The sequence below is a fragment of the Melanerpes formicivorus genome, unplaced genomic scaffold, assembly GCF_026170545.1.
Source record: "Melanerpes formicivorus ecotype bairdi unplaced genomic scaffold, bMelFor1.0.p_v2 SCAF_23, whole genome shotgun sequence".
NCBI lineage: Eukaryota > Metazoa > Chordata > Aves > Piciformes > Picidae > Melanerpes > Melanerpes formicivorus.
In genome coordinates, this window is record NW_027142375.1 from 3,253,523 (window position 1) to 3,275,215 (window position 21,693).

The 21,693-nt window shown below is 39.7% G+C and overlaps 1 protein-coding gene across 8 annotated transcripts in view; it reads left to right on the forward strand.

Annotated features, from left to right (window-relative positions):
- TBC1D5 (TBC1 domain family member 5) overlaps positions 1-21,693 on the forward strand; it is a 331,491-nt gene that overhangs the window by 39,176 nt on the left and 270,622 nt on the right. For 3 of the 8 annotated variants that reach the window (XM_068152339.1, XM_068152332.1, XM_068152336.1), the window contains one exon: positions 20,985-21,062. The exons of 4 other annotated variants lie outside the window; for them this stretch is intronic. The gene's annotated coding sequence lies outside the window, so the exon portion shown is untranslated. Of the gene's footprint in view, positions 1-19,583; positions 19,765-20,984; positions 21,063-21,693 lie in introns of all 8 variants that reach the window. One more of the 8 variants, XM_068152337.1, reaches the window with a different exon arrangement.

The following is a 21,693-nucleotide window of genomic DNA, read 5'->3' on the forward strand; positions in this document are numbered from 1 at the left end:
TTACAATTGCAATTACATGTAGAGAGGCCCTGTTGATCCTCAGCGTGCAACACTTGAATAAATAGATTAAGGCAAAATAAGGTAGTTGAGGAACTGGAGAGAAGATTAAGAAAGAGCAACAGAGTGACTTTCAAGAAAGGGAGTAAAGCATTAGTTTAAGGTTGTTGATAGAGAAAGATTGAAAGTAAGATGAATGGTAAAGGAAGGGTTAGCGGAAGGCAGCTATTTCTTTATGCCATCGCACTGAGGACAGTGTTAGGCATTGTCTCATTTAGCTGCAGTCTGGCCACCCTTTTCACTGAGACAAAAGAATGAGGCCTGCTCTGAAAACATAGTGAAACCTAGTGCCATTCTACATGCCTTGCTTGCAAGCTTCTAAGTTGGCTGCTTCAGAAAGGAAAGCAAAAAGAGTTTTCAAAAGTGGAGCTCAAAGTTTATTTTGTGTGTTGTCGAAAGCATGGGAAGGAGGAAGCTCTGGTTCTGCATGGGAAGGAGAGAGCTCTGGCTCTGCAAGCACTCATGTACTCTTTTTTTCCCCCCAATTATATTGGGGAAAGAACTGTAAAAACTGGTAATTGCATGTATTTAAAATTGTTGAGTGTATCAAGTAGCCTGCTTAAAGCTGCTGAGTTCCTCTTTCATATCTAGTACTAGGGAAAAGATACAGCTTGAACACAGTGCTGAAAGACATGCAAGTAAATGTTGAATGCTGCACCTTAACAGTTATACATTAAGGTTTTTCTAATATTTTTTTTTCCATTTTAGTTATATTTTTTCACTGTGAGGGTGATAGAGCACTGGAACAGGTTGCCCAGGGAGGTTATGGAGTCTCCCTCTCTGGAGATATTCAAAACTTGCCTGGGAGCGTTCCTGTGTGATCTGGTGTAGGTGATCCTGCTCTGGCAGGGGGGTTGGACTGAGTGAGCTTTTGAGGTCCTTTCCAGCCCCTGAAATTCTGTGATTTTTTTTCCCCCCCATTATCTTGCTAGCCTAATCCTTCCAAGTAAGAAAGATTGATTTCTAGACATTCTGGGGCAATGCAACGTCTAACACAAATCCTGGAAAGGTGGGAGGAAAAAAAAAAATCAAGGTATTTTATATTTAAGAGTTTGATTCCATTTTTCTTTTGGGTCTCAGCATAGAATATCAAGTGAAAGTTTTCTCTTAGGAAGTGAAGGTATTCTGGAGGGGCTGGAATCTTTGCTGTTTTCTGGAAGCTCTTTTTATTTCATTGGTGTCTATTATTTGCAACCACTGATGACTGCATAGAAAGGACAGGCTGTGGCAGCTAATCTGTATTATATTAATTGCATTACTGTTAGAGAGTCTTTCTGTAGCCATGGTACACCTGATAGTGACAGAAGTCGTTGGAATTCTTCTGTGCAAGTTGAATCAGCAGTTTGTTGAACATCTAGACTTGCATGGATGTTGTGTCAGGTTTCTACACTATGTTTCCAAGAAAAGGTGATGTCCATAGCAAATGTTAATTTTCAAAGAAATATACTCTTGCTGTATTAGTTTTCTATTTATTTTTTGCTAGACACAATCAGTACATTTATGTGAGTAAAGCAGTTACAGCAGACGACAGCAAGCTGGGGGCAGGAGTCGATCTGCAGCCAGGCAGAGAGGGACCTGGGGGTGCTGGTCAATGGTAGGCTGAACATGACCCAGCAGTGTGCCCGGGCGGCCAAGAGAGCCAGTGGCATCCTGGCCTGCATCAGGAACAGTGTGGCCAGCAGGAGCAGGGAGGTCGTTCTGCCCCTGTACACTGCACTGTAGACTAGGCTGCACCTCCAGTACTGTGCCTAGTTCTGGGCCTCTCAGTTTAGGAAGGAGGTTGACTTGCTGGAACGAGTCCAGAGAAGAGCAACAAAGTTAGTGAGGGGCTTGGAGCACAAGCCCTATGAGGAGAGGCTGAGGGAGCTGGGGTTGCTTAGCCTGGAGAAGAGGAGACTCAGGGAAGACCTTATTGCTGTCTACAACTACCTGAAGGGAGGTTGTAGCCGAAGGGGGCTGGTCTCTTCTCCCAGGCAACCAGCACTAGAGCAAGAGGACACAGTCTCAAGCTGCACCAGGGGAGGTTCAGACTGGATGTTAGGAGCAAATTCTTCGCAGAGAGAGTGATTGCCCCTTGGAATGGGCTGTCCGGGGAGGTGGTGGAATCACCATCACTGGAGGTGTTCAAGAGGAGACTTGATGGGGTGCTTGGTGCCATGGTTGAGTTGATTAGGTGGTGTTGGGTGATGGGTTGGACACGATGATCTTGAAGATGTCTTCCAACCTGGTTTATTATTACTATTACTATTACTATTACTATTACTATTACTATTACTATTACTATTACTATTACTATTACTATTACTATTACTATTGTTACTTTAAGGTACAAAATCAATATTTTGTATAGTTTTGCATGAAAATAGAAAAGCAAATAATTTTTTATAGGACTTTAAAAATTCATTATTTACATCCAGTTCATATTGAATTAATTGAAAAAAGATTACAATAAGTAATTATTATTTTTTTTTAAGGTCACTTCATCTGCAGAGAAAGTGCAGGATGTATGTTAAAAGAGGAAGGAAAGAAAACAATAATGCATTTTGGAATTAAAATGGACTCCCTTTATGAGCTATTGTTTACAGTAAATGGAACTGTTAGCTGCTTTGGAAGAACAGTGAATTTTGTCTTGCACAATTGTTTTGTTCTTTGTTTGAAGAGGAGACCAAATTCTCCAGCTTCTCCTGTTGTTTTACAACTTTGAAAGTCATTGGACTCTCTCCAACCAAAAGCATGATATTTAGCACCCACCTGAGAGACTGTCACAGCCTGAGATGCTAAGTCATTGAGCAAACTATTTCCAGGTTTTCACCTGCCTTTAATACCTTCAGCAGGGAGGTTTATGGAAACCATTTCTTTTTCTGTTTCTTCAGTTCTGTGGGATTGCAGCAGCAAATGCTTGAAGACAGATGTTTTTTTTTTTTTCCTTTTTATTCAAGTTAATTTTCATAAATAATGATATGCCCTAAAATGGGCTGTTAGGATTTCAGTTTTAATGTTAAATGTATTTTGGAAGGAATAATATTTAACTTAAATATTTTCAAACGTGTGCATCTTTAGCCTAAGGCATTTAGCTTTTTGACTTGAAGATGAGAGAAGACAGAGTCAGTTCTAGCCAAGCTTCCTTAAAAGGGAGAAGAAAAGCAAAATTTCACAGTATTTTATCTTTTCACGTCAATGCTTTCCACAAAACAAATTCCACATTTTCGTGAGAGCATTGTGGCTGCTGCAAAGCTGCAATTAGATTTTACCCTTCAAATATTCCTCATGTCATAAAACAGAAAGGAACCAAATTCATCGTGACTCATGTTGAGTGGTGTCCAGCATGAGGATACTAGGAGAAGTCTCACAATTGCTAGCCCTTGTTCTCAAGGAGGACTTCAATATGTCAGGTACCTGCTGGAAATACAGCAGAGAGGAAATAGTCCAGGAGGTTGCCAGAAAGGCTAGAAGATAACTTCTGGACAGGGTTTGTGAGTGAGCCAGCAAAGGAAGGCATCTCACTAGACCTGTTGTTTGTGATGGAGGATGACTTGTGGGTGGTGTAATGTTTCAAGACTGTCTTGGGCATAGTGATCAGACAGAGGGTTTTTAATTCCTGAAGCAGTGAGGAGGAGAGTCAGCAGAACTGCCACCTTGGGCTTCAGCAGGGCAGATTTTGGCCTGTCCAGGAGCCTGGTTGACAGACTCCTCTGGGAGGCAGTACTGGAGGGCTGAAATGTCCAGGAAGGCTGAACATTCTTCCACAAGACACTCCTATAGGTGGAGGAGTAGACCATCCTGATGTGATGATGTAAGACGAGTTGTCTGGGAAGAAGACTGGCCTGGCTGATCAGAGAGCTTTGGATGAAACTCAGGACAAAAACAGATTTTATGACTTTTGGAAGAAAGGGCTGGCTGCTCTGAAGGACTTCAGGGCTGTCATGAGGTTGTGCAGGGAGAAAATTAACAGGGCCAAAGCCCAACTTGAAATTAACCTGGCTACTGCTGTAAAAACCAAATTAAAATGTTTATGTAAATACACTAGCAACGAAAGGAGGGCTAAGGAGAAGGTCTGTCCTTTATTGGATGCAGGGAGGAAACAGTGGCAAAGGATGAGGAAAAGGCTGAGGTACTTTATGCCTCCTTTGTCTCAGTCTTTAACAGTAAGACAAATTATTCTTGGGGCACCCACCCCCCTGAGCTTGTAAAACAGGGACGAGAAGCCAAATGAGGACCCCATAATCCAAAGGGTTAGCAGCGTGCTACACTAGTTAGACACACACATGTCTATGAGACTGGATAGGATCTACTGAAAGGTGTAGAGGGAGCTAGTGGAAGAGATCACCAAGCATTTTCCATCATTTATCAGCAGTCCTGGGTAATCAGGGAGGTCACAGTTGACTGAAGGTTAGCAAATATGATGCCCATCTACAAGAAAGGTCAAGAGCAGGATCCAGGGAAGTACAGACCTGTCAGACTGACCTCGGTGCCAGGGAAGATTATGGAGCATATACAGGACAACCAAGATGATCAGGCCCAGTTGGCATGGGTTTATGGAAGGCAGGTGTTGCTTGACTAAGCTGATCTCCTTTTATGACAAGGTGATTCTTATAGTGGATGAGGGAAAGGCTGTGAATGTTGTGTAACTAGACTTCTGTAAAGCCTTTGACACATTTTCCCACAGCATTCTCCTGGGTAAAATAGGTGCTCGTGACTTAGAACAGATGTGCTCTTTGCTAGGCAAAAAAGTGGCTGGATGGCCAGGCCCAAAGAGTGGTAGTGAATGACATTAAATCCATTTGGTGGTTAGTCACAACTTATGCTCCCCAGGGCTCAGTATTTGGACCATTCTTCTTTAGTATCTTTATCAGTGATCTGGAGAAGCTGGGTGAAGATGAGCCAACAGTGCTCAGGTGGCAGGAAGGTCAGCAGCATCCTGGCCCGTATAAGGAATAGTGTGTGAAGCAGGGCCAGAGAAGTGATTATCCCCCTGTACACACCACTGGTGAGGCCACACTGTGAGTACTGTGTTCAGCTTTGGGGCCCTCACTACCAGAAACATGTTGAGGTGCTGGAGTGGATCGAGAGAAGGGCAATGAAGCTGATGAAGGGTGTAGAGAACAAGCCTTGTGAGAAGCACCTGAAGGAACTGAGATATTTAATCTAGAGAAAAGGAGGCTGAAGAGAGACTTTCTCAACTTCTACAAATCCCTGAAAGAAGGTTGGATCGAGATAGAGGTTGGTCTCTTCTCCCTAGTAACAAGTGATAGGATGAGAAGAAACAGCCTCAATTTGCATCAAGGAAGGTTTAGGTTGGCTATTATTAGAAGAAACTTCCTTCATGGAAAGAGTCCTTAAACTCTGGAATAGGCTTGCCAGGGAGGTGGTTGAATCCCCATCCCTGCAGATGTTTAGAAGATGCAGAGATGTGGTGCTAAGAGGCATGGTTTATCACCAGACTTGATAGAGTTTAGACTCAATGATCTTAAGAGTTCTTTTGCAACCAAGATGATTCTATGATTCTGTTATTCCATGGCCAAGTGCCATGTCCTGCACTTGGATCACAACAACCCCATGCTATACTACAGGCTTGGGGAAGAGTAGCTGGAAAACGTAGAAAAAGACCTGAGGATAATGGTCAGCAGATGAATGAACATGAGCCAGCAATGTGCCAAGAAGGCCAGCAGCATCCTGGCTTGTATCAGAAATAGTGTGGCCAGCAGGATTAGACAAGTGATTGTTCTCCTGTACTTGGCACTGGTGAAGCTGCACCTTGAATACTATGCTGAGTTTTGGCATTCTCGCTACCAGAAGGACACTGAGGTGCTGGAGTGTATCCAAAGAGGGGCAGCAAACTTGGGGAAGAGTCTAGAGTGCAAATCCTAGGAGAAGCAGCTGAGGGAGCTTAGCCTGGAGACAAGGAGTCTGAAGTGGAGACATTTATTGTGCCCTACAGCTACCCAAAAAGGAGGTTGTTCTCTTCTCCCAAATAACAGGAAAAGAAGAAACAGCTTTGGGTTGTGCCAGGGGAGGTTTAGGTGAAATTGTAGGACAATTTTCTTCATCAGAAGGGTTGTCAAGCATTGGAGCAGCATGGCCAGGGAAGTGGCTGAGGTATTTAAAGGATGTGTGGTGCTTAGGGATATGGCTTAGTGGTGGAGTGGTTTACACTTGGACTAGGTGATCTTGAGGGTTGTTTCCAACCTAAATGGTTCCATGGTTTTATCTCAGAAGGACTGCTTTTTAATGGTCTTATGTGCATTTCTGGGGAAAAAAAAAGATGATATAGAAGAGCTTTCATCCAAGAAATAATTAGTGATCTGTGTTTGGATACTGCAGAATGGAATAATGTGGTCTAGGTAATTTGGGTGCCTGAGGCAAACTCTAAAGGATGTTAACCCTGTTTTCTCCAGAAAACAAGAGTGTGAATGAATTCTAGATTGCTGGTAAAGCCATGTGCTGGTCTGTAGAACTAGACTGCATAGAGTGAGTATTGATATAAGCACAGTCTATTAGTTCTGTAAGCACTGCACTTCCTTTTCCAGTGAAGTTAGTTTTAGGAGCTATTCCCAAATACAGCTTTTTTAATCTGCTGTTTAAAAATAGTCATAAATTATAGATTTGGTAAGCCTTTCATCATTTATATGATAGTTATTGGAAATTACTTGAAGAGTTGTGGTAGGAGTATATCTGGAAACAAATTCCCAAGGTAGCTAACCCCGAGTCAAGCATGGGTTATCATTTTTATCTGATGTACTGCAGTATTCACTGCTGTCTGCAGATACCTGAAAGGAGGTTGTGGAGAGGCTGGTACTGGTCTCTTCTCACAGGTACTTAGTGACAGAATAAGAGGGAATGGCCTCAAGCTGCCACTTGGTAGGTTTAGACTGGACATTAGGGAAAACTTTTTCAGGGCAAGAGTGGTCAGGCATTGGACTGTGCTGCCCAGGGAGGCGGTTGAGTTGCCAACCCTGGATGTGTTTGAAGGTTGTTTGGATATGGTGCTTGGGGGATACAGTTTAGGGGTGAACTGTGTAGAGGAGGGTTCTGGGTTGGACTCGGTGACCCTGAGGGTCTTTTCCAACCTTAATATTTCTGTGATTCTTTATTACATTTCTGCCAGGAGAGGAAGGATAAATCCATTGCATGCAGTGCATTCAACTCTTCAAAACAATTTTGACTAACAACTCTAGAATATAGAAGAAGATAGAACTGAATAAATAATAATAAAAACTCCTTTTGTCTGTCTTAGGCCAGATTTTAGATCTTTGTTGTTTAAAGTAGGTATCCCCAAAACACAGCAAAAATACTTGTAAGTGAAAAGTTGTTCAATGTGTGAAGCTGACTGCCAGCTTTTTTAGCATTTTTTTGCCATGGGTTAGCTGTTTGGGTGGGTTGGATTGGTTGATGGGTTGGACACGATGATCTTGAAGGTCTCTTCCAACCTGGTTTGGTTTATTCTAATAAAGGTTTATTCTAATGTACTTCCTTTGAAATGAACAGTGTCTAGAGAATGGTATAAAAAGAGGGGTAAAGTTCCACTAGCAATGGTCAGGAAGGCCATAAGAGCTTGGCAGTTATTGGCAGACAAATGTAATATGGGGGGCACTGGGATCTTGCCTCTCTGTTGAGGGCTGACTCTCTTCTCTATTGTTGGGCAATGTTCCAGCGGTGTACTAAGTGCTGTGTTCTCTCAGTCTTTTCCAAGGGAATTGCTACTAAAAGAGAGTTGTTTTGTATTAAGTGTGTTAAAACATTGTGATATGTGTGTTAGCAATAAATGCACTTTGAGCTCAGGGTTGTTGGTGATGGTGGTCATTACCTGCTTGGGAATGGTTCTTTTGTGGTCTTGGAGCAACCTCCAAGAAAGTTTGGTTCTTCATGTAAAAGAATTTTTCTTTGTAATCATAGGGATTTTTTTTCCCCATGGAACCTTGGGTAGTTGTTTAAACTGAAATCAAGCAAGAGAAGAGAGAGCTTCAAACCCAGAATTTTATGCCTTGACCTTGAAATATGCTGTAGCTGAGTGATGATGAAGATATGAATAATTGAATAACTTTCAGTCGTTGCTAGAATGGAGTAGAGTTTTCCAGCTAACAGAAGAGGTGATAAGTGTTTTTTCTGCAGATGCTGCCAAATACCAGGTTAGCATCAATGAGTAATGTAAGTGTTGCTAAGCTACAGAGTAGATTGGCCAATTGATGTTAAAAAAAATCCACTGAATCACTTTGTCAGTTGTTTTCTTTTGACTGTCCCCCATCCAGTCTGTTCACTGGGTTCAAATCAGCCAGCTGTTTGTCCATGTTTTCTCCGGGTGCTTTAAGGTGGTGGCACAATCAGAGGAGGCAGTTAGAATGGTGTATTGCTACACTGTTAATCATTTGCTTGTGTCGCTTACCAAGTCTCAGAACAGCTGCAAGTAGATCTTGAGTAGGAGCAGCAAAAGAAGTGATGCTTTAGAATTTTCACAGGCGAGGGCCTACTGGGAGTCATCTGGAGTTTTCTACCAGAATAGCTGACTCAAATCACTCTAATTCAGTAACCAAGACTTGTGTCACATCTTTTAATATAGATGAGAGTTCATCGTTGGTCAAGAGCTGTTGAGACATACAGAATAGTGAAAATTAATGTTTTTCCTCTTAATTGACAAAGAGGTTGTTGAGAGATGCTGCTAAGTGCTTTCAGTCTCTTGGTCTGAAGCTAAATAAGCTTGTAGTTGGCCTTTTCAAGTGATTTCATGGCATGCTTAGGGGCAGCTAATGTGGTGCTGAGAAGTGAACTACTGCTGGTTATGTTTGCTCGCTATTAGGTTATTGAGTACTTGAATGAGGAAGGAAAGATTCTCTAGTTACTGCACTGTTTCTGTCCAGAGCTATGCAAGTTTGTGACTACTACAAGAGCCACAAATCATGAATTGAGTTTGGAAGTCTTTACAGCACCGCCTAGACCTTCATAGAAAGCCATGGTGAAGATTGGAAGCCACTGCTGTATGTGGAAATAAAATAAACAGTACCTTATTGTTGCAGAATCGTTACATAGATACCTGACCTTGATAATGCTTTTGTCTGCTCAACATTGAGAAAGATAATTCTTGGAGGAACCTTTTGGGGCCTGTGCTTGATTCCCTGTGTATCACTGCACTTAGATGGTTACCAGGACCCATGCCATCCAAACATTGCCCTGTTAGGAGTATTTAGACACCACCAATGGAAGTTTCTCTGAGGAAGACTTTGAAGTTTCCTGAACACTGCTGGAGAGGTTTCCTGGATTTCCTGCTACTTACATTTTCATTTTTGATTTGTGAGTGCTTTTTTGTTTTGGTGGTTTTGCTTTGTTTGTTTTGTTTTGTTCATTTAAGTTTTGGTGGTTTTTTTTTTTTCTGTTGTTGGTTTATGTTTGTTTTGTTCAGAAAACCCAAGTTAACTAATAGGGAAGCTGCCTGATTTTATAGGCTGTGATTTTCATGTGTGGAACTGAAATACAGTGATCATTTCACCATTGTTTCATCAGTACTGGAGTGTGTGGGTGCCCTTGGTCCTTTCTGATGTAACCAGCAGCATTGGTCTCTTGCTGACCACTGTCTTAAGAAGGCAATGTTCTGTCAAAGTCACTGGTTGGGTTACAGTGATTTTAATGTTAACATCTTGCTGCTTTATTTAGATTGCTACCAGACTTTCCTTCTTGTTTCTCCTGAATGCCTCTATCCCGATGCATGGTGTTGACAATAGATCTCTTGTGGGCTGTTCTAAGAATTAACAACAGAGTCAGACCAAGGACAAAGTTGCATTGTTGCTCTAGATTGTTAATTTTTCCCTCTAAAGATTTATAGATTAAATTTCAGAGATGGAAAATGATTGAGCAGTATTTGAACACTAATGAAAGATACTGAATATGAAGTGGTGAATGTTACTGCTCTTTTTGGAAGCTGAAATTACATCTTCATCGCTGTGTAGGCTAACTGCACAGTGGCTACAGTTATCTCTTCATTTTGCTCTTATCTGGATATTAACATTGTAGATATTCTCAGACTTAGAAGCTTACTCTTCCATAATAGAAATCAGGCTGATTAATGTAACCAGCAACTGGAAACACATAAATATGCTCTTTAACTGAGTCTTTTCTTGATGAAAATGTGTGTAATGAGATGTAATTTTTTAAAAGTCTATGTTGCTACATATCCATTGTGGATATATTTTGGGGGAAAGACATGCAAAATGTAGGCATCTGATTTCTAGCTTCTGCATTGAGGCTTGCCTATTTGTGTGATGCATTATTTATTTCAATGGTAAAACAGTAAATTTCAGGCATGTGGCATATTTTGGTTTTCTATCCTGAATGCATTTGTTGCTGTCTATCTGCACTACTGTTTGGTGAACTGTGCTTTGAAAGGATGCTTTCTTTTAGTAAACTTGAAATTCCTTTTTTAGGTTCAATCTAGGAGAATGCTATTCCATTGAATATTGGGCTGCTGAATTAGGCTTTAACTTTCAGATGTTAGATTTCATAAGTAATTCTGTTCTTAGTGTGTCTAAAGATGGAGCACTTCGGGGGGCAGTTCATCAGCATGACGTGTTGGGAAAATGCTTTGTTCCATAACAAGAACTCTGGGAATTGGGAAGGCAAAGATCAAGGCAGTTTGAAATCAGTCTTGAATTTTACCTCATGCAAATAGCTTCTGTGCTATTCTGTGCTATTGAGTATTGCAGCTACTTGAACATGTGTGGTTGTTAAAGCAACATCCGTGTGAGAGGTGCTTTGAAAGCGTTGGGGCTGGCCGGTGTTCGTGATTCACAGGACTATGATGATACAAATGAGTTTTCGTCTTAGATACAAGGGGATGAGTTTGTGAGTGCTTAAAAAGTTCTGGTTTAGAGATATGTGGACAACTTTGTTTCTAGGCTAATTGCTGTATTTTGAAAAGTTGCACATCACCCAACTTTTGTGTCTGACATTGGTGACTCTTCTAATTGTAATATAGCTGTGGAACTGTTTCGTTCCAGATGGAACTTTAATCTGGCTTCTGATTGAGCTGAGTGTCCTTGTAGAGTCTCTTAGCATCTGCTTTGGAAATGTATATAACATTATTCAAAATTTGTACCAAATTAAACCACCCTAAGGCTATAATTCAATTTTTCTTTATTGAAGAATGTATTGACAACAACTTTATGCCACAGAATAAAAGCTGCACGAGATCTGTGGTATTTTGGGAGCTTTTTGGGGGGTTGGTTTTTTTCCTGGCCATTAGTTGGTCATTTAGGTGACTGTGGTTTAAATTCCTGTTTCTTCAAGTTGACATTAAGCAGTTAACAAATATGGTCATTTATTGTTGTTTGGGGTTTTTTTTTAGTTGCTGTTCATTGTTGTTTCTGTTTTCTTTCTCTGAAAGTACATGAGTTTAACTTGATGCTTTCAAGTATTAATGATTGGACCATATTTTTATTTATAAAACAGTAGTATTTTTGTAGATAACTTCTGTGGATCAAGTTTGAGATACTTGCTTTTGTATTTGGATTGTAAAATTGAAAACAATGCATGATTGCTCTCTACAACTACCTGAAGGGAGGTTGTAGACAGGCAGAGGTTGGTCTCTTCTCCTAGGCAACCAGCACCAGAACAAGAGGACACAGTCTCAGGCTGCACCAGGGAAGGTTTAGGCTGGAGGTTAGGAAGAAGTTCTACACAGAGAGAGTGATTGCCCATTGGAATGGGCTGCCCAGGGAGGTGGTGGAGTCACCATCACTGGAGGTGTTCAGGAGGAGACTTGATAGGGTGCTTGGTGCCATGGGTTAGTTGATTAGGTGGTGTTGGATGATAGGTTGGACGCAATGATCTTGAAGGTCTCTTCCAACCTGGTCTGGTCTATCTTATCCTATCCTATCCTATCCTATCCTATCCTATCCTATCCTATCCTATCCTATCCTATCCTATCCTATCCTATCCTATCCTATCCTATCCTATCCTATCCTATCCTATCCTAAATATATTGAGATCCACCATATCCTACTCATGTAATTTCTGTATCTCAGTTTCTTTTGTAACAGTTAATCTTTGTGACTTTTCTGGGTTTTTTTTTCCCAATTCTCCAAAGTCAGCTGTATTTCATTACATTTTTTTGATTTCAGAATCTTCCTCTTGAGCTCAGTGTAACTGCTGTTTTAAATGAGTTGGGGTATTACAGATGGTCAGATTAGGGTAGCAAGTTAATGTAGTTTTCCTGTTAAGACACGATCTACGAATTGCTCTCTAACTTGACTAGATGTGCTTGAAAAGATGAAGGTGGTGTTACGAGCAAGATCAGAGTCTGAAGCTTTGAGTGTATTAATTGTCTGCTAAAGTATTTCTCAGCCTAAAAAGCTCTTGCTTTTTAGTACTTCCCACCTCAAACATTAATTGGAATCACTGAGAACTTAAGCCTAGTGCTGAAAATTTATGAAACCTGCCCATTTTCTTTTAATTGTGGCTTTCATTTTTTTTCTGTGGTTTGTCTTTATCCATACTTTGGCTAAATCTTTCAAAGAAACTTCAGGAAAAATTCTTGGACTGAAAAATTCTTGCCTTCAGCATCAGAAATTTGCTACTTCCGCTGTGAAGTCAGAAGTGTATCTTTATCAGCTTCTGCAAAGCTATTCCAGGTTCTTTGCATGTTCGAGTTTATAGTTGATGGGCAGTGCATACATGCTGAAGGCTAACTTTATTTAAATGTGCAAAGACCTTTTTCTTCCAGAAAGCACCTATGGAAAAGTTGTTAAGAGAGAAGGGAAGATCCTGCCACAGTACAGCTACTGTGTGGGTTTGGAATGTGCTGTGTGCATATCTTTCTTTATGGGGACTCGCTCAGGATGCAAAACTCTGTTCTGATAGAAGAGTGAGTTAAACCTGGATCTTCTGCTTAAAACTTTAGGTAACCAAGTTATGCAGTGTTACATTGCTATGTATGGTGATGGTAATGTTCACTACATACTTTTTCTTACAATTTTGAACATGAGCAAATTTCAGAACCACAGTTATCATGAACTGAAATTGTGATCATGCAGGTATCGCTGCTTAGAGCCTAGCAGGGTTATTGTACTTCACTCCTCTGTCATTGCCTAGTGGAAGAGCAGTAAATATTTATTGACGTTCAGTCCAGTAAATAGGTAGAACATTGTGTTAAGCCCATTTACAATCTACTTTTCCTGTTGCAACTGTCCTACACTACAGAGAAATAAGTAGAACTTCTGAAGTACAAGTGCCATTCTCACCACTTCCAGCAGGATATGAGTTGGCCAAGTTTTTGAAGAGTAACTGTCAGCACCTATCATCTAAAGTGGAATCTTGGCCATAGCTCACTGACATCATCCCCATCCATTTTCTTCCTATTGTGAGTTGACTGTTCACTCAGTGTCTTTCAAACTTCTGCTATAACTATTATAACTTCTGTTATAATCTAAGAAATGTTCCTTTTCAGGTATATCTATAGTTTTGAACTAGGTATAAAGATGAGTTGTAGGAACATGACTTGCCTTCAGAAAGGCACTGTTTCCCTCTTCTTTCTATTATATGAGAAATTTTTTTGGTAGCTCTCACATACTCTCAAATGCATAGTGTGATCCCCAGCAGACTGGTGACATTACCATTCAGCTGGCCACCTGCAGAGCTGATGGTACTTCAACACCTATGTGATACCTGCATGGGTGTATCAGTAGGAGTCAGATATCAATGTATAGCGCTTTCAAACTGTTGTTTGACAACCTAAGTTATTATTTTGCTTACTGAAAGTGATTTGTCAAAGTGTGAAAAAGTAAGAAGCTGTTTCTTGCAAGTTTTTAGCCTTTGATTATTAGCAAATTTAATTTATCCTCACTAAAACTAAATTAAATTACCTAAATGCATCTCTCTTAGAAATGAGGATCTTATGCTTCGGTGAAGTTGTTAGGAAGGGGATCAAACAAAGTGAAAATACTTAATTCATAGATACTTGAATTTCAGTTTGACCTATATTTGTTTAAGGGAGCTATGTTTGTCATTCTGATGAAGATGCATATCTTCATACCTTGCCGTTGACAGAATCTCACTGACTTTTCCCATTTATTATGATAATAGTCTACCAGATGTCATATGTCACAGCTTAGTGAAGTTGTCTCTGCCTATTACTACTTTATATATAATGTGCATTCTTGTTTTTCTTTCTGTAATTTAGGAATTTTTATATGCTCTTTGACATCCCCTGTTTTATGAGGAAAAGAATAGAGGCAAACCACTTAAAATACTTGAAAGCAGTTTTATAAGCAGTAGGCTATTTTCTTCCTGTTGTAAGTACTATCATGTTAAAGTACGGCTTCATGTGAATGGATAGCCTGAATCTCATAAAAAGCAGTTGTGCATCTTAAAACTCTAGTAGAAGTGGACTTGAAATAATTTGTTGCGTTGTGGTTTGCTCCTTTTTTTGTGCAAATTGCTGGTTTCAATGACTAGATACACAGGTAAGTGCTAATAGGAGAGGGTGAAAGCACAAATGTTATGGATACCTGTAGTGATAAGAATAATGGAGGTCTTAACTCCTAACCTCAAACACAAACCTGGCAAATACTCTTTTTCAATACAGATATAAACTAAAAGACAGGACAGCCTCTTCTATATATGTACAGATATGCACGGAGTCAAATCAGGTTTTGAGAGAGATGTAGCAAGCTGTCTTTTAATTCACAGCCTTTGAGCTCTAGTGGGTCTGGTCTTCAGCACTTCTCAATCAAAATGTTGTACATTCCTGTGTGTTAAAATAGTATTGATTGCACACCCTGCTTGTGATGATAGAAAGATCAAGTTGCAGAAGTAGGGCTACTTGGAAACACAGCCACATTTCATTCACTTTTTTTTTCTGGTGGTAGCTAGTGAACTTAACACTTATCAATTGTGTTGGAAAATCTTATTTCCAAAAAGCCTTTTTGCTGAAAAGGGAAGGCTCTGTTTTCTGCAAATGTGAGGAATGTTCAGTCTGTGTTACATATAGCAAGGAAGGTCATTCTGACTTCTCTCTCTTCTGCTTTGTTTTTATGTGGGGTTTTTGTGTCTCTGTGGTTTTATGTTTTGTTCTTTTTCTTCTTTGGTTGCTGTTTTGTTTTTCTTTGTGTGTGGATTAAAATAAAGGTAAATGTGCCTCCTAGATTTATAGATTTGTGTGCTTGCATATTAGAATCTGCAGAAAACTCCAGATAGGACATTCTTTGTCTTTCAAAATCAATATTAAGAAGTTTAAAGGCTTTTGTTTGTCAAGAGCAACAGCAAGAACAGTCAACTATCAGCAATTTAATGTAGTTTGCTTTCTTGTAATTTACTGTGGAATTGTTGATACATAAGATTAACCATTTCATGAAAATGTTTTTGTTCTTGCACAGTAATGTGTACAATCATGTTTTAGATGAAAGGCTGAGTACTTCTCTCTATATTCCTCCAGGGATCATTGCAGTCCTTAAAGCTGCATTATATACTGTAATATAGACAAATATGACTAAAGTAAATAGTGGAAACTGTTATGCCTGAACTAGAGGAAATCAGTGTGAAGCCTGACATTTTTCTTTTACATCTAGGCAACCAGAATTGACCAAGGCTCAGTATTTGAAGTTAAGACAATCCTGAACAAAAATATATTTGAACAAAGCCTTTGTCAGGAGCGTGTCCAGAGAAGGGTAACAAAGTTGGTGAGGGGCTTGGAACACAAGCCCTAAGAGGAGAGACTGAGGGAGCTGGGGTTGCTTAGCCTGGAGAAGAGGAGACTCAGGGATGACCTTATTGCTCTCTACAACTACCTGAAGGGAGGTTCTGGACAGGTGGAGGTTGGTCTCTTCTCCCAGGCATCCAGTACCAGAACAAGAGGACACAGTCTCAGGCTGCGCCAGAGGAGGTTTAGGCTGGATGTTAGGAGAAAGTTTTACACAGAGAGAGTGATTGCCCATTGGAATGGGCTGCCTGAGGAGGTGGTGGAGTCACCATTGTTGGAGGTGTTCAGGGAGAGACTTGATGGGGTGCTTGGTTGCATGGTTTAGTTGATTAGGTGGTGTTGGATGATAGGTTGGACGCGATGATCTTGAAGGTCTCTTCCAACCTGGTCTGGTCTATTCTATTCTATTCTATTCTATTCTATTCTATTCTATTCTATTCTATTCTATTCTATTCTATTCTATTCTATTCTAAATCAGTATCATGCTCTTAAAGTTTCTTTCAAAATTAATTTTAATTGATCTTTTTTTAAAAGAAGTACTGAATTTGTATATGATTCAAACACATTTTTCTTACTGCCTGTGTTTTACTTTTCAAATTATAGGAAAGGAATAAATCAAATTGTAAGAATGAATCATCTGTCAAAGCTAAATAAAACTGAAACTTCATACATTCAGTAGGTGCTCCTCTTTCGTTGAAATTATAATCCTTGAAACATCTGTCTTCATATAATGAAAATTAGAGGAAAGAGTTTTGTATAAAATCTCATAAGTTTTTTTCTACACCTCTCCTCAATTGAAATATTGCAGGTAGCAAAAAAAAAACACCAACCCAAACCAGTCCTGTTGCACTGAGCAAAAGCCAGACTTGCTGCAGAGAAAGGAGCCTTTTTTTTTCAGTCTTAAGCTAAGAATATTTTTCCAAGTGCTACTTTGAAAATATTTCCACGTTTCTGTAGGAAAGACAACTGTAATATTTAAACTGATGATAATAATGAGGCATCAAACAAGAGTATCTTTAGGCTGATGGAGCAAAACGGCAATAGCTGCTTCTACTTGCACTTACGACTTCACCACCTCCACATTCTTTGAGGGATTAAACACTTTCTCCAATCCTCACCTTTTCAAAATGGAAGGAGTAGTTGGTTTAATGAAATGTGAAATACCCCCTCAGTTTTCTCTCCTCACAGTCCATAATGCCAATTAGACATCTCTACTCAAATGTCTTATAACAATGTAAGTCTCAAATAAAAGAAGCAGCTGTCGTAGCATTTACAAAGACTTCTACCGTGAAGTGTTGGTTTAGGCTTACAGTCTCTGCTCCTTCTTCTAGAGGTTTTTGATTTTCTTGTGATGATAATATGAGACATAATTTTGAATTCTACCAAAACTCCAAATATGTTCAAATTTCTGACCCTGTTGTGATTCTTGCTCACTCTTTAGTTCAGATGTGTTTTATATAACAAGTGTAATACTTGTGATTGGTGATGATTTTAACAGGCGCAGCACTTCATTTGCCAACATTTGAATTAGCAGAATATGTATTTATTTTCTTTTTTTTAAGTGGAATCATTAACTTCTTATAAAAGGATTTCTTTTTCAATAGTCTAATCCTATGGGTTTTTTCCCCCTAAAATGGCTTGATCATATTTCATACCTGATCAGCTTGTTTGCAGGTTACTTCTTTGGGTAAGTATTGCTGTCTACAACTACCTGAGGGGGAGTTGTAGACAGGCAGAGGTTGGTCTCTTCTCCCAGGCAACCAGCACCAGAACAAGAGGACACAGTCTCAGGTTGCGCCAGGGGAGGTTTAGGTTGGATGTTAGGAAGAAGTTCTATACAGAGAGAGTGATTGCCCATTGGAATGGGCTGCCCGAGGAGGTGGTGGAGTCACCATCACTGGAGGTGTTCAGGAGGAGACTTGATGGGGTGCTTGGTGCCATGGGTTAGTTGGTTGGGTGGTGTTGGATGATAGGTTGGACATGATGATCTTGAAGGTCTCTTCCAACCTGGTCTATTCTATTCTATTCTATTCTATTCTATTCTATTCTATTCTATTCTATTCTATTCTATTCGTAGTTTATTGTTTGGTTTTCAGTAGTAAGATCACTTCAGCTCTAAATCCAGGGAAAAAAAACAGATACAGATTTATTTATTTTGAAATCTTGCATTCTGTCTCCATTTCACTCCTTCACTTTCATTTGATTGGGTTGGATAACTCAAAGTAAGAACTATGGCTTTGTATGCAAATCACTGTTAAGCTGTAGATAGGGTTCATTTCATTATGAATGAGTATCTTTAGAAATTTTAGCTGCTGTTAAACAAAGGATGCCATTCACAGAATACTACTGTTGTCATTCATTCAAAAAAAACATTCAATGAAGTATGGAAACCAGCAGGTTTGTATTTAATTTCCTTTAAAAGAACATCCAATCTCTGAACACTTTTGCCTGGGAATAGGTATATAATCTCATGTGTTGTGTAATCTTACTAATTTTAGCAGAAATCATTCCTTTACCTCATCAAAGTCAGTTCAACTACAGGGAGGCGTGCTTAGCTCCACTAGTCCTGGCCTCCTGAGCAGACCTCTAGCATTACCAGTTCCTGACAGCTGCAAGCCAGCCTCTGGGCATCTTGCTAAATTTTCAAATGTAATTATACAGTAGACTTCCTTTAACAAATTCTGTATTCCCAGCTATAATTATAACAGCTCTTCTTGCCTCTAGCCTGTTCCTTATCTTGCAACCCACCTCCATATCTCCCACTGCTGGCTAGTGTTATCCAGTAGAGCTGATGGATCTAGAAAAGCAGAGCTCACTCTCTGTCCTCACAAGGATGGCTTAATCAGTACAGAAGATCAATTTCTTTTGATCCACTGCATCAAAATGACATGTCCCATAAAGCTGAAGATGGTTCTCTGTTTCACAGAAGAGCTGTTGATTAGCATGCCACTTGCATTTTGCAAGCAAGTTTGCATTGTTGTTACAGGACATAAGATGAGGAATTAAGAGCTCTCTGTGCAATGGCTGAGAAGCCACCCCAGGAAAAGCAGGCCTTCTAAAACCACTATTTTTATGTTGTGCAGCTCAGGATTGTAATTTCTTTAGCTGTACTATATGTGTGTTAGGTTTTCATGTATGAAATTGGTGTTGCTCCTTTGAAGGGCATGCATGTAACACGACAATAAAAATGATCAGTGGTGTCTTTTTGTTCCTTGCATGACATACTAGGTAATTTTAGCCAGAGAGTGATTAACCAGGAGAAGTTACCCCCAGGTGGGCTCAATCTAGTTTTGGCTCATGTTGGAAAAATCTAAAAGCAACTATGCAGAGTAATAATCTCCTCTCCACCTGTCTGGGAGCAAGGGAAATTGATGTGATGATTTTGAATATGGAAGTCTGAAGAGAGGAGGTGAGAGAGTTTATGCTGTTATGTAGACAGCCTTTCTCGTTCTTCAGCCTCCTGCTGTGGTTGGCTGTGGCAGATGGACAGATATTGGGGGAATGTATGGCCTTGAAAATCACAGATTACCTTCTTTTTTGGTCTTTCCTGCAGCAGGATCAAGTACCCTGATCAAACCTTTTCTTGAGCAGCTACAGTGATTTCTTACTTTTCATAATTTGCCTAATTTTTGCAAGAATTATGATATCAGAACTGGTAAAGCACTGTAAGAGGTGGGAAGTAGAATCATCAGCACTTCCCATGCATGTGCATGTATGTATGCGCACCACCCCTGCATACACATCATGTGCTTGCCAAGCTATGTCAGTGAGATGTGTTTTTGAAAGAGACCCTCAAATTCCTTTCTATCCAGTACTATAATATTCTGTTTTGGATCCCCTGTTACAGGAAGGATCTGGATGTGCTGGAACCTGTCCAGAGAAGGGTCACGAGGATAGTCAGAGGGCTGGAGCTCCTCTCCTATGGAGACAGACTGAGGGAGTTGGGGCTGTTCAGCCTGGAGAATAGAAGGCTCCAAGGAGACCTTACTATGGCCTTCCAGTATCTTAAGGGGGCTACAACAAAGCTGGTGAGGGACTCTTTAGGGTGTCATGTAGGGATAGGACTGGGGGGGAATGGAGCAAAACTAGAAATGGGTAGATTCAGATTGGATGTTAGGAAGAAATTCTTCACCATAAGGGTGGTGAGACACTTTCACCATATGTTATGTACTTAATGGAACTGGAAATGGAACAGGTTGGTTCCAAAGGAAAAGGAGATCAAAATTTTGCTTATGTTAAGTGTAAAGATGGATGTGATTACATACCAAAATCATCATCCTAGGCTTCTAAACCACAGGCCATTAAAGTGGGTTGGGGAGAAGGTTGAATTAAGACAAAGGACACACTGTTCCAAGTCACTGCCCTAAACTCTCTTCTGAATGCCTGTGTTTTGTGTTTGGTATGATGGCCATGGGTGGACTTTCTTGGTGTTTAATAAATTTGTGCATAACCACTTAAAATCCCTCACTGATTCATTGTTCACCTGTACCTCTTGTATATTGCAAATATGAAGAATTTTTACCTTAAAACAAAACCTCGAAATAGAACTATCCAAATAGGAGCAGTGAAAGCATGGGGGATTTGGTTTTTTCAGGTCTGTCATAAGAGCCAAGCCCTGTTTCCCACCAACAGAAAATGAAGACAGCAGCCAGCATGTTTATCCCAATTGATATTGTCTCTTTAAAATTCAGTATTTTACCTTTCAGTTTGCTTTATAGGTCAGTTAATTTTTGATGCTTTTTCTTTTTTTCCTGTGTTTTTGGTTTTTTTTTTTAGTGTGAGCTAGGAACAGAATATTGCTGAATAAGCTAAAATAGTTGTGTATTTTTTTTTTAAGGCTGACATTTAAGCAGACAAAAAAAAATCATGCTTAGTGCTGCTGTGATAATAAATAGTGCTATAATTGATTGTTGATAGAAACCCTTAAAATACATTTTCATGGATGAAATATACTTTGGGTAAACAGTGCTCAGTTTACCTATTAAAATAATTTACTATATGCTGTGGGATTCTTTGAGTATTAAGGAAGTAGAACTTTTTGAACAGCAGTAATTGGTTGACACTGCTTGACCTTAATGCAACGCTGCAGTATTTAATGAACAAACGGAGGGAATAAAGTTTTGATAAATAAGGCAATTTTCATGAAACCTTTAGAAATGTGCTTGAAGTCTTTTAGTGCTAGATTGACGGTTTCTTCTTCTGTGAAAAGAATAAGTGAATAATTTAAGGCTATATTTCATGTTTTCAGATCTTCATTCTGTCATATAAATAATAGACTGCGAAATGCAGCGGCTCCTGCATTCACAGATTTAATAGGGCTATACAAGTGAGTATCTTACTCAGCTTCTGTCATCTTAAAATGCTCTTTTGTGCATATGTATACCTGAGAAGCAATGCAGAAGTGGGACAGGACTGCAGAAGGCAGTCCTGGACTGCCTTCAGTAACCGAATTCCACGCCATAAGCATGCCACATACTCTGTTTTAAAATGAGTTGTTCTCAAAATACTTTCAGTACAGCTTGATGTCAGCTTTAGTATTCTCAGGTTTTAATTCTGGTACAGTATTATGGTGGACAGATGTAAAAAAAAGAAAAAGTAATGTGAGGCTATTCAAAATTGAGGTAGTGGAGTCACCATCACTGGAGGTGTTCAGGAGGAGACTTGATGGGGTGCTTGGTGCCATGGTTTAGTTGTTTAGGCGGGCTAGATTGGTTGACGGGTTGGATGTGATGATCTTGAAGGTCTCTTCCATCCTGGTTGTTTATTATTATTATTACTATTACTATTATTATTATTATTATTAAAATTAAAGCAGAATCTAAAGTTTGCTTACTTGCATGGAAAGACTGTGTGAAGAATAATTCAGTTTTACATCTGGCACAGATCTTGCAAACACCATTAGGTCTTGATGAGAAGAGAATCAAGCGTATTTACTGAAATAGTGAAATATCAAGGTA